Below are 13,703 nucleotides of genomic sequence, written 5' to 3' on the forward strand. Positions count from 1 at the left end.
TTTCAGGCAAGAGTACTGGAGTGGGGTGCCATTGCCTTCTCTGAATTCAGAAGTATATCTCACCAAATATTTTCTTATTTTCACAAGATGGTTTGGGTTGGCTTTCTACTTGCTTTTTACAATGCTTCTCTGGGTGTAAACACTATTCAATTTGTTCAACTATCATTGAATATTCTCACTTGCAAGAAGTCTTCACATTTTAAAGGTAGATTATTTTTTTAATTGTGGTCTCATACACATGATAAAAACTTCACCATTTTAAACATTTTAAGTGAGATTAAGTACATTCATAATGTTTTGTAACCACTACCACTATCAATTTCAAGAACTTATTCATCATCTCAAACAGAAATTCTGTGCTCATTAAGTCATAACTCCTCATACCCCCTCTCTATAGCCCCCTAAAACCTCTATTTTAGTTTCTATCTCTATGAATTTGCCTATACTAGGGACCTCATGTAACTGGAATCTCACAATATTTGTCTTTTCAAGTCTTTTTAATTTCACTTATAATGACTTCCAGATTCATCTATGTGTACCAGAATTTTACCATTTTTTAAATGGCCAAAATAATTAGGTGGTAGAGAATAACCTAGACAGTATGCCATAAAGCAAAGACATCACTTTGCCAACAAAGTCTGTATAATCAAGGCTATGGTCTTTCCAGCAGTCACAAATGGTTGTGAGCGCTGGACCATAAGGAAGGCAGAGTGTCAAAGATTTAATGCTTTCAAATTGTGGTGCTAGAGAAGACTCTTGAGAGTTCCTTGACGGCAAAGAGATCCAACCGGTCAATCCTAAAAGAAATCAACCTTGAATACTCATTGGAAGAATTGATGCTTAAGCTGAAGCTCCAATACTTTGGCCACCTGATGCAAAAAGCTGACTCACTGGAAAAGACCCTGAAGTTGGGAAAGATTGAAAGCAGAAGGATAAGGGGGCAACAGAGGATGAGATGGTTGTATGGCATCACCAATGCAAGGGACATGAACGTGGACAAACTCCAGGAGATGGTGAGGGACAGGGGAGCCTAGCATGCTGCAGTTCATGGGGTCTCCAAGAGTTGCACATGACTTGGCAATGGAACACCAATGACAAAGAATCTGCTTGCAATGTGGGAGACTGGGTTCAATCCCTGGGTTGGGAAGATCCCCTGGAGAAGAGAATGGCAACCCATTCCAGTATTCTTGCCTGGAGAATTTCATGGAGAGGAGCCTGGCAAGCTACAGTCCATGGGATTGCAAAGAGTCAGACATGACTGAGTGACTAACATACACAACATTCCATTTTATGTATGTGTCACATTTTGTTTCGGAGAAGGTGATGGCACCCCACTCCAGTACTCTTGCCTGGAAAATCCCATGGCAGAGGAGGCTGGTAGGCTGCAGTCCCTGGGGTCATGAAGAGTCAGACACAACTGAGTGACTTCCCTTTCACCTTTCACTTTCATGCATTGGAGAAGAAAATGGCAACCCACTCCAGTGCTCTTGCCTGGAGAATCCCAGGGATGGGGGAGCCTGGTGGGCTGCCTTCTCTGGGGTCACACAGAGTCGGACACGACTCAAGTGACTTAGCAGCAGCAGCAGCACATTTTGTTTATCAGTTCATTTGCTGATAAACTTTTGGGTTGTCTCCACCTTTTAGCTAGAATAATTCTGCTATGAACAACAGTATACAAGTACCTGGCTTCCCAGGTGGCTCAGTGGTAAAGAATCCACCTCCCAAGTAGGAGACCCAAGTTTGATCCCTAGGTCGGGAAGATCCCCTGGAAAAGGAAATGACAACCCACTCCAGCATTCTTGCTGGAAAACCCAATGGACAGAGGAGTCTGGCAGGCTATAGTCTATGGGGTCACAAAGAGTCTGACATGACTTCTTAACTAAACAATAGCAATAGCATACAAATATCTATTTGAGACTCTGGTTTCAATTCTTTTGGGTATATACCTAGGATATTACCAGATCATATGATAACTTGTGTTAAATTTTTAAGAAACTGCCAAGTATTTTTCACAGGATTTGTATCATTTTACATTCCTACCAAATGTGAATGAGGTTCCAATCTCTCCACATTCATGTAAGCATTTTTATTTTCTATCTTTTGTTTGTTTATAGCCATTCTAATGAATATGAAGAGATATCTAATTGAGGTTTTGATTTTCATCTCCATTATAATTACTGACGTTAAGCATCTTTTCATGCTCTTGGCCATTTGTACATATTCTTTGTAGAAAAATGTCTATTTAAATCCTTTGCATATTTTTTAACTGTGTTGTTTGTTTTGTTGCTGAGTCATATGAGTTCTTTCTATATCCTGGATATTATTCCCATATCAGATACATGGTTTCCAAATGTTTTCTCCCATTCTGTGGGCTGTGTTTTTGCTCTTTTGATAATGTCTTTTGATACACAAAACCTTTAATTTTGATAAGTTTATCTATCTTTCTTTGCTACCTATGTTTCTGCTGTCATACTAGACAAGTCTTTAAAACACTGTTTTATGTTAGTGTGCTTGATAAAATAACTGCTTGATCAGATAATTATTTTTTTAATTTAAAAAAAAACTGTAAATTTTGCTTGCTGCTGCTGCTGCTAAGTTGCTTCAGTCGTGTCCAGCTCTATGCGACCCCATAGACGGCAGCCAGGCTCCCCCAACCCTGGGATTCTCCAGGCAAGAACACTGGAGTGGGTTGCCATTTCCTTCTCCAATGCATGAAAGTGAAAAGTGAAAGTGAAGCCGCTCAGTCGTGCCTGACTCTTAGCTACCCCATGGACTGCAGCCTACCGGGCTCCTCCATCCATGGGATTTTCCCGGCAAGAGTACTGGAGCTGGGTGCCATTGCCTTCTCCATGAATTTTGCTTAAGTAATGATGGTAAAGCTGAAACTCCAGTACTTTGGCCACCTCATGCGAAGAGTTGACTCATTGGAAAAGACTCTGATGCTGGGAGGGATTGGGGGCAGGAGGAGAAGGGGACGACAGAGGATGAGATGGCTGGATGGCATCATTGACTTGATGGACGTGAGTCTGGGTGAACTCCGGGAGTTGGTGATGGACAGGGAGGCCTGGTGTGCTGCAATTCATGGGGTCGCAAAGAGTCAGACATGACTAAGCGACTGAACTGCACTGAACTGAACGATATATCAGCCTGTCTAGCATTGAAATTCCAGAAAATAACAATGAAAACCTCATTAAGGAAAAATATAAAGACAACTGTCGAAAGTTACTGGAGAAAGAACAAAGTGTAGCAGAAATGGCAGAGGGGGGGAGTAGGTGTGGCTCACAGGAGAAAAGAAAATCATACTTATTGATATCCAGGGCCATGAAAGCATGACCTGGTTTGTATGGTACTTGGAGAAGAAAGCTAAAGTCTCCCAGGGCTGAGACACTGTCAAAAGTTGGATACTGGTGTTTCTAGAAGTGAAAATTGCAATGCGCAATCTTGTAAAGAGCTAACTGTAGATTGTGCAGTTCTAAAATCAGCATGTAAATTTCCGCCAAATCTTTAGCTGACTCTTAATCTGTGTAAACACAAAAGAGATTCTCAAGAATCCAACAGAAAGCAGTACCTGGTAGCTAAAGAGCTAAACAGAAATTTTTAGCAGCTGCCCAGTACCTGGGGCATAGTTTGCAGACCCCATCAAGTTCCACCAAGTTAAGGAAGCTTGATAAACACTGTTACCCTAGAAAGGACAACGCATTCAAAAGGAGGAACATATCCAAGGACTCAGAGTCACTCCCTATGTTAAAGTACAAAACTGAAATTGGTCTGCTATTCTAACAAACCCTACAATCCAGCTTCCACCAGAGCAAGGCAATTTAAAATTTAATAGTGTGATAGAACAAAGTCAATTTTCTTTAAGAAAAAAATATATGAAGTTTTTGCAGCATATCATCCACAGCATCTAGTGGTAAATCAAATTTCAGTTATGCAAATAAGCAGGAAAATATTATCCATAATCAATAGATGCTGATCTGAAGAGGATCTTGATATTAGAATTAGACAGTGATATTTAATAACTATTATAAATATGTTTAAAATGACCAGAAAAAAGGTGTATATAATCAGTTAAACAATGAAGAATCTCAGAAGTTATAGAAACCTTATATTTAGACCTTATATTCTTTCTGCAAAAGAAAAGATCAGTAAACTGCAGACTAGTAAATAGAAACTATCCCAACTTAAGCATACAGAGAAATAATAAAATAGTATTTATTATAACAATACAATATTAGTACAATGATTGCACATAACTCAATGACCCATGAGAGAGACTGCAACACATCATGTAACATTCATGTGGCTAGAGTTCCAGAAACGCTGGAACAAAAATACTTAAGAAACAATAACCAAAATATCTAACCAAAATTCGATAGAAAACAACTACCTTCAGCTCCAAGAATCTCAGTATACAACAAGAAGGATAAAAAGACATATATAGATCTGAATATATCATAATCAAACTGCTAGAAACAAAAGATAAAAAGAAAATCTTAAAAGAAGCCAAGAAAAAGTTAATTACACATGTAATATTAACAATAAGAATGAAGACTAATTTCTCATCAGAAACAATGGACTCTGATTATCACTGCCTCTCTCTTCCGCTGTTAAAAATCCCTGGGATTTCACTAGACCCACCTGGATGATCTGAATAATCAACTGAAGACATGAATAGAACAAAAGGCTGAGTAAGAGGAAACTCCCCTAACCTGACAGATTGTAAGACATTGGTCTTTCTGGTCTTTGGACCTGGACTGTATCATTGGCTCTTCTTGGGTCTTGAGCCTCTTGGCTTTTAGACTGGGGCTTAAACCACTGGCTTTCCTGGTTCTCAGCCCTTCAGTTTCAGGCAGTCTCAGACTGGAATTACACATCAATTGATTGGATAAGCCCTACCCATATTAGACAGAACAATTTCCTTTACTCAGACTACCAATACAAATATTAATTCAATCCAGAAACACCCTCACAGACACACCCAGAATAATGTCTGACCCGATGATATCTGGGTACCTAGTGGTGTAGTTAGTGTGTTAGTCCCTCAGTTGTGTGACACATAAAATGAACCATCATCATAGAAAGTTAAAGGATGCTATTTGTGGTAGGCAAAATAATAATCCCTGCTCTGTGAGGACACAAGAGGAGGAAAGTAATCCATAAACCAGGAAGAGGGGATTCATCAAAAAACCAACCATGATGACATTCTCAGCTGGTTTTTTTAAACTTGTGCCCCCGCGACTATGAGAAATAAATGTTTGCTGTGTAAGCCATCAAATCTATCTCATTCTGTTATACCAGCCCCCAACTGATTAAGACATGTTGGAAAACTATGTATTTATTTTATACTCTAGGAAGAAAGGATCTTTATTGCTATAATAATCTTCTATTTTCCACATGACTCATGGACAATTAAAAAAAATACAGTCTCCAAAATTATAAAGATATCTATAAATAGTATTTTAGTAGAAGAATATTTTAGAGATTCTCATAGAATCTTTTAACAGATAATGGTATCAGATTTATTAGTCAGGATAGGCTTGGTTTGGCTGAACCAATAAATATCCTCAGAATATTCCCAGTAGCTTAAACAGAAAAGTTAAGTGTTCTTTCAGATAATATATTCACTGTGATTCAGCTGTGTATTTATTTCTAGGTAATCAGTAATCTGCTTTCCATATATATATATATATATATATATATATATATGCTTATTCTTAACATTTAATGAGAGCCTCCCTGGTGGCTCAGTTGGGATTCTTGACCACGTCGGAGACCAAGGTCCAGTTCCTGGGTTGGGAAGATCCCTGGAGGAGGGCATGGCAACCCATTCCAGTATTCTTGCCTGGTGAATCCCCACGGACAGAGGAGCCAGGCTGGCTGCAGTCCATGGAGTTGCAAAGACTCAGACATGACTGAGTAACTAAGCAAAGCACAATATAAATGAATCATACATTATCTGTATTTTTTGATTGACTCTTTTCACTTAGCATGTTTTCAAGGTAAATCCAAATTGTAGCACATTTTCATTATTTCATTCATTTTTATTGCAAAATTTCTAGTTGTTCCACATTCTTACCAACATTTACTGCCTTTTCTTCAGCGATTCAAACATATGTGAAGCATATGTCTCTCACTGCAGTTTTGATTTGCATTTTTGTAGTAACACTGGAACATCTTTTGTTGAGAATCTTTTTTATGTGCTTATTGACTATCTGTATATTATCTTTAAAGAAATATCTATTTAAATGCTTTGCTGATTTCCTATGCTCTCCTTTGAGCTTTATAGTTCTATTATACTTAGGTCTATGATCTGAGTTAATTTTTGTATATGGTATGAAGATGGTTGAACCTCAGTCTTTTGCCTGTGACTATCCAGTTGTGCCAGCACCATGGGTTGAAAGACGATTCTTTCCACCACTGAGTTTTCATGCACACTTTGAACTGACAGTAAATATAAGAGTATTCTCAGCCTGTCCTGCCTAAACTACAGCATCTGTTACTTGTCAGGGATTGGCAGAAGGAAACGGCAACCCACTCCAATATTCTTGCCTGGGAAATCCCATGGCAGAAGAGCCTGGCAGGCTACAGTCCATAGGGTTACAGAGTTGGACATGACTAAGTATGTGTGTGTGAGCGCGCACACACACACGCATACACACATTCATTTGTTGTATGCCCTAAGGATAACTTTCAAAGACAATGAATAGTTGTTTTTAACTTAACTTAATTTTCTCTGGTTATTTCACTGGAGAGCAGTCACAGAGTTCCTTATATGGGCATTCCACAGGCAAAATCTTCTCCCTGTGTGATATATTTATTTTATGTGCCCTTTTACTATTGTACCAAGAAAGATGTCCATAATGTGCTTCAAAAAGCAGAATTTTACTTGTTATATAGCAAAAAAAAAAAAAAAGAGAGAGAGAGAAACTTAGAAATAAATTACAAAATCTAAACCAAAATTATTTTTCAATTTTAATAAAATGAGACTTTCCTGAATAATAGCCGTGCGAATAATAGAATCACATAGAAATGAGATTTCTTGGAAAGTATTAAAAGTAACACTACATTTAACATATAGGATGTAATCAAACCAGTACTTTGGGATTGTTTCTGTTAGGATTAGTTTCATCTGTAAGTGACAGAACCTCTATAACAACAGTAGTTTAAGCAAGATGGAATTTTCTCTCGTTTCCATTAAATAAAAAATTCTGAAAATAAGAAATCCAGAATTAGTATATCAACCTGAGCTTAGTCCGTATCCTTCCAGCCTGTTGCGCCAAAATGTGTGTTCTAGCATTAGCCATCATGTTTGCTTTGCAGAAAAAGAATGAGCAAAAAAAGTGGGAAGAAAGACAACAGCTTCCTTCAAAGGCATGACCCAGAAATTGCACATGCAATTACCACATGAACACGTTGTAAGGATAGTTGGAAATTTTTGTCTTTATTCTGAGCTGTATCTGCTCAATTAATATTCAAGGATCTATCACTGAGGAAGAGAAGAACAGTTATTGGGGAAAACTCTTGTATGAATATGGCCATTTTTATTTAATCAGAAGAGTAACTGAACTAATAATCAAAATAAATTTTAAAAAAGGCAAGGTGATTAAAATTAAAATTAATACATACTAATTATAAGAAAAAGTGTATCAAAAATAAAAATATTGAAATTCATTGGGAAAAAAGCACAATCAGGAAATATAAAAATAGAACTTCCCTGGTGGTCCAGCTAAGTCCAGCTAAGATTCCAATTAAGAATCCCTGCTAAAGAAAAAAAAAAAGAATCCCTGCTTAAAATTCAAGGGACCCAGTTCAATCTCTGTTCAGGGAACTAGATCATACATGCCACAACCAAGAGCTAACATGCCATAACTAAAGATCCTCATGCTGTAACTAAGTCCCTGGGGCAGCAAAATAAATAAATAAACATAATTTTTTTTTTTTAGTTCCTCTTCACTTTCTACCATAAGGGTGATGTCATGTGCATACCTGAAGTTATTGATATTTCTCTTGGCAATCTTTTTTTTTATTTTTTTTATTTTTAAACTTTACAATATTGTATTAGTTTTGCCAAATATCAAAATGAATCCGACACAGGTATACCTGTGTTCCCTATCCTGAACCCTCCTCCTTCCTCCCCATACCCTCCCTCTGGGTCGTCCCAGCGCACCAGCCCCAAGCATCCAGTATCGTGCATCGAACCTGAACATAAATATTTTTTTAAAATATATAAAATACAATGTTATATTGGATAAACACTAAGAAATAATGTTTGCTTTATCCTAGTTATATGAAAATTCTTAATAAACTATATGACTTCTAGAAAAACACAAAATTCCTAAATTCTTTAAAAAGAGAGGAAGCACTTCCAAAATGACAGTGAAAATCACAGAAAAATCTGTTGCTTCTTAAAAGCAATAACAATGACAAAAATTTTTAAATCAACTTTTTCTGAATTCTGGAAGCTAACTAAAGGCTTGCAATAATCTGAGGAGATTTATTCAATAAAAAGACTGGATCCCATATTAGAACAGAGAGCTCTGCAGCATATAAACTTATCCTATTGTAAAAATCACCTCCCACAGCTCTGAGATAGCTTTGCAAATCAATAGCTTCATGACCAAAGTAGTGAAAACCAGCAGCCTACAAGCCATGAGCAGGCAAAATAGGTTTATATCTCTCCAGAAAGACTTACCTCAGAGAATTCATTCTATCTGATCCATCTGGCAGTTGCCTTGAGAACTTGTCCTTATTTGAACTGACTCACAGCTCACTCAGGAAGAAAAACCCTATCCCCAGGGTATTTGTCAAAAATAATCAACAGCAATTATTTAAAACTGCAAATTGCTTGAAGCAGTGAAACAAGGTTGAGCAAACAGGAAAAAAAAATGTATTTGAAAAATCTAGAAAATTAGATGTCCGTAGGGGGCTTTGAAAACCTCTCCAATACTTCTGACAGTATAGATGGTCACTTGCACATCCAGCGCCATGCACAAGACCATGAGATATTTGAGAAGGTCTTAAACTCTCACTCTGGCTGACTGTAAGGCCCTGTACAAGAAAGATGTGTAGTTTAAGGCAGAATTATAATCTGCCAGAGTAATGAAAGTATGTCCGATCATACACACAGGACAAGGGGAGGGGTCAGGGAGTTTTTCAGTGTGTTTAAGGAAATTTCTATTCATTTATTAGTTGACAACTAAACTAACTGAACAGAGAATTCAGTGGTAGCATATCACAAAATGATGTAGGTTTTGGAGAATTTTTCCTGTAAAATCACTAAAAACAAACTGCAAGAGCAACAACACCAAAAAATAACAACAAACAAATCCAAGGAGACATCTGAGTTCTAAGATTGTCACTGTTATTATTTTAATTATTCAATTTTTATTAAAAAAAAAAAATGAGCCATGGCAAAAAAGAGAATGCATACCCCATAGAAAGTTAGTGTTTTTTTTTTTATAATAACAAAGCTTAATTTAAATTGACCAAGAAGAGAGAAGATTCAAATTAGCAAAATCAGTAATGAGAAACATTACTACTGATCTTAAAGAAATAAAAGGAATTATAGAGTAATACTAGAAACAACTGCATTCAGACAAACTGGATAACTTAGATGAAGTAGATTCCTAGAAAATTATAAACTACTAAAACTGTTCCAGAAACTAGAAAATCTGAATAGGTCTATGTACCAAGTAAATATATTGAATTAGTAATTTTTTAAAAGTTTCCCCAAAGAAAATCCCAGGACCAGATTGCTCATTCATTAATCTACTAATCTTTCACATAAGAATTAATAACAATCCTTCCGGGCCTCTATGAAAATATAGAAGAGGGGAAATCATGTTCCAATTCATTTTCCAAGGTCACTTCTACCCTGTTACCAAAACCAGACAATGATATCACAAAAATAAGAGAGAAATATCCCTTAAGAACATAAACGCAAGATTCTCACAAAAAATATTAGCAAACAGAATCCAACACGTACAAAGATGATTAAACAGCATGACTAAATGGGACTTATGCCAAGAATGTAAATCTGGTTTAATATTGGAAAATTAACCAATGTACTATACCATATTGACAGAATTAAAAGCAAGAATGCGTGATTATCTCAAAATATGCAGAAAAAGCATTTGACAAAATGCAATAGCCCTCCATGATAAAACACTCAATAAGCTAAGAATGGAAGGAAATTTCCTCAACCTCTAAAAGGACATCTTTGAAATCCCACAGATGACATCATATTTAATGATAAAAGACTAAATGCTTTTCTCCTAAAGTAATGAATTATACAAGGATGTCTGGTATCATCACTTATATTTGACATTGTACTGGAGGTTCTAGGGAGGACAATTAGTCAAGGAAATGAAACAAGAGGCATCCATGTTGGAAATAAAGAGGTAAAACTATCTCTATCCATAGATAACATTATCTTGTGTATAGAAAATCTCAAGGCATGACCAGAAGAATTATTCAAACAAAATAACAAACTAATAAAGGTTGTGGGATCAGTAAACAAAAAATTAGCTGTATTTATATACATAACAAAGAACAATCCAAAAATAATTAAGAAAACACTTTCTAATTGTACTTCAGTAAAACTGGAAAATTATTTTTTTCTGCACAATATCAAAAAGAAAAAATTAGTTTGAAAAAAATTTAGCAAAAGATATGCAAGACTTGTACACCAAAAACTGTAAAACATTGTTGAAAGAAATAAATAGGGAAATTTCTATTTAAAAGTTATTTTAGATAGTTTTAAAATAGAAACTATCTTTTTAAAAGTTAATATTGCTAAGATGACTATATTCTCCACATGAATCTTTTCCTTCAGTGTAAACCTTATCAAAATTCCAGCTTTCCTTTTGCAGAAAGTCACAAGTTATTTCTGAAAGTCATATGGAGATGGAAGGGAATAGAATAACCAAAGTAATCCTGAAAAAGGACAAGTTGGAAGACTTACTTTTTAAGTTTTAAAATTTAATACTAAACTACACTAATTAAGAAAATGTGATGCTGGCATAGGATTAATGAGATAAAACTGAAAGACAAGAAATAAACTCCTACATTTATGATCATTTGATTTTTCACAAATGTGGGAAGTCAATTCAAATGAGGAAAGAATAAATCTTTCAACAAATAGTAGTTAGACAATTAGATATCTACATACAAAAGAATGGAGTTGTGCCCTTCCTTCATATCATATACAAAATTTAGTTCAAAATGAATTATAAACGAAAGTTAAAAGACAAAACTATAAAACTCATACAAGATAGGAGTGAACTTTCATGAGCTTGGGTTATCTAAAACCTTCTCATGTATGCTGTCAGAAGCACAAAAAAAAAAAGTAAATAAATTGGGCTTTGTCAAAATTATAAAATTTTGTGCCTCAAGGAACACTATTGAGATAGCAAAAAGAAAATTATTTGGTTATTCCTCTTACAGAGAATGAAAAGTGAAAGTGAAAGTGAAGTCACTCAGTCGTGTCCAACTCTTTGCGACCCCATGGACTGTAGCCTACCAGGCTCCTCCATCCGTGGGATTCTCCAGGCAAGAGTACTGGAGTGGGTTGCCATTTCCTTCTCCAGAAGATCTTCCCAACCTAGGGATCGAACCCCGGTCTCCCACATTGCAGGCAGACGCTTTACCATCTGATGTCCAGAAAAATCTATTTTCATACAAAGAGGCTTTCTTGGGTAAGCAAGATGACTTCTGAGCGGGTACAAAAATGGCTTGAGAGAGTCCAGATTCAGAGACTGATTCCAGTCCAAATCAGAGACTGATTTGAAATTTTTACAGTTGCAAGGGGATGAGGCTGGGTTGTGAGTCCCTGTGTATGGGACTTTTCCCTCCAGTACCAAAGTAGGGAGAACCTGGACTTTCTAATTAGCTTACTCAGCTGTGAAGCAGAAGGGAAATACAGATGGGTAGAACTTAAAAGTGCCAGGAGTCCGACATCAAAAATGAAGCCAGATTCTTTATTACACAACCAATGAGTGGATTTTACAAAATGTAAAATATACATAAAAGTGATTTTATTTGATGATAAAAAGGAATGGCATACTGACATATGCTATAGTATGAATGAACTTTAAGACAATTATGTCAAAAAATTCAGTTACCAAAAAACCCATACATTATCTGATTCCATTTATAATGAAATGTTCAGAACAGGCAAATCCATACCAATCCATACCACTGAAAGTACATTAGTGACTGCCTAACAAGGGGGAGGTGGAGAAGGCAATGGCACCCCACTCCAGTACTCTTGCCTGGAAAATCCCATGGACGGAGGAGCCTGGTAGGCTGCAGTCCATGGGGTCGCTAAGAGTCGGACTGAGCGACTTCACTTTCTCTTTTCACTTTCATGCATTGGAGAAGGAAATGGCAACCCACTCCAGTGTTCTTGCCTGGAGAATCCCAGGGTTGGGAGAGCCTGGTGGGCTGCCGTCTATGGGGTTGCACAGAGTCGGACACGACTGAAGTGACTTAGCAGCAGCAGCAACAAGGGGGCGGACGGCTGAAACTGTTAAATAGTGCAAGGTTTGTATTTAGGGCATTAAAAATATTTGAAAATTAGATAATGATGATGGGTGCACACAAAAATCTATGAATATACCAGAATCTAGTAGATTGAGATCATTGATGCTGTTGAATATTCCACAATACCCAGTTGGGCTGCCTTCAACAAAAATTTGGTACTAAGTTTCTACAGTGCTGGTACTCAGTTTCTACAGAGTTTAGAAACTCTGAGCCAGTTAATACGTTTACAGAGGAGAAATATAAACTGTATGTGTGTGTATATATATATATATGTGTGTGTGTGTATACATATGTTATGTATGTTTATGCAGTTTATGCATACTGTATTTAATTTTAAAAAAGCAAAAAGAAGAAAGGGGAGGATGGAAGGTGGAAACTTAGACAGTGACAGGAAATAAAATCATTTATCATATAATTATCTCCAAATATTTTAGGATGAGGTCTTTCAGACTTTCAAAGAAGGAATAATTGTCACCTTATGTATAGCATTTGAAAATAAAAATATAGCAAGCTTTCCCAAATTACTGTATTATGCAAAATAATCCTTTTAAGAAAATATTAATTCCAAACTCATCCTATAAGGCCACCATCGCCCTGATTAAACCAAAGATATCACAAAGAAAGAATATTATAGGCTGGTATCACTGATGAACACTGATGCAAAAATCCTCAGCAAAATACTAGCAAAATGACTATAATAATACATTGAAAGGATCATACACCATGATCAAGTGGGATTTATTCCAGGGCTGCAAGGATTGTTCAATATCCACAAATAGGTCAATATGTTATACCACAGTAACAAACTGAAGAATAAAAACCATATAATCATCTCAATAGATACAGAAAAGGCTTTTGATAAAATTCAACATTCATTATGATAAATACTCTTCAGAAAATTGGCATAGAATATACTTCATTGGAAAAGACCCTGATACTGGGAAAGATTGAGGTTAGGAGGAAAGGGGGAGCAACAGAGGATGAGACGTTTGGATGGCATCATTGACTCACTGGACATGAGTCTGAGCAAACTCTGGGAGATAGTGAAGGACAGGGAAGCCTGGAGTGCTTCAATCCACAAGGTCACAAAGAGTCGGAAATGACTTAGTGACTGAAGACCAACAACAATCTCAGCATAATAAAGGCCATAAAAAACCAAC

The sequence above is a fragment of the Bison bison genome, unplaced genomic scaffold, assembly GCF_000754665.1.
Source record: "Bison bison bison isolate TAMUID 2011002044 unplaced genomic scaffold, Bison_UMD1.0 scf7180017864517, whole genome shotgun sequence".
In the NCBI taxonomy this organism is placed as follows: Eukaryota; Metazoa; Chordata; class Mammalia; order Artiodactyla; family Bovidae; genus Bison; species Bison bison.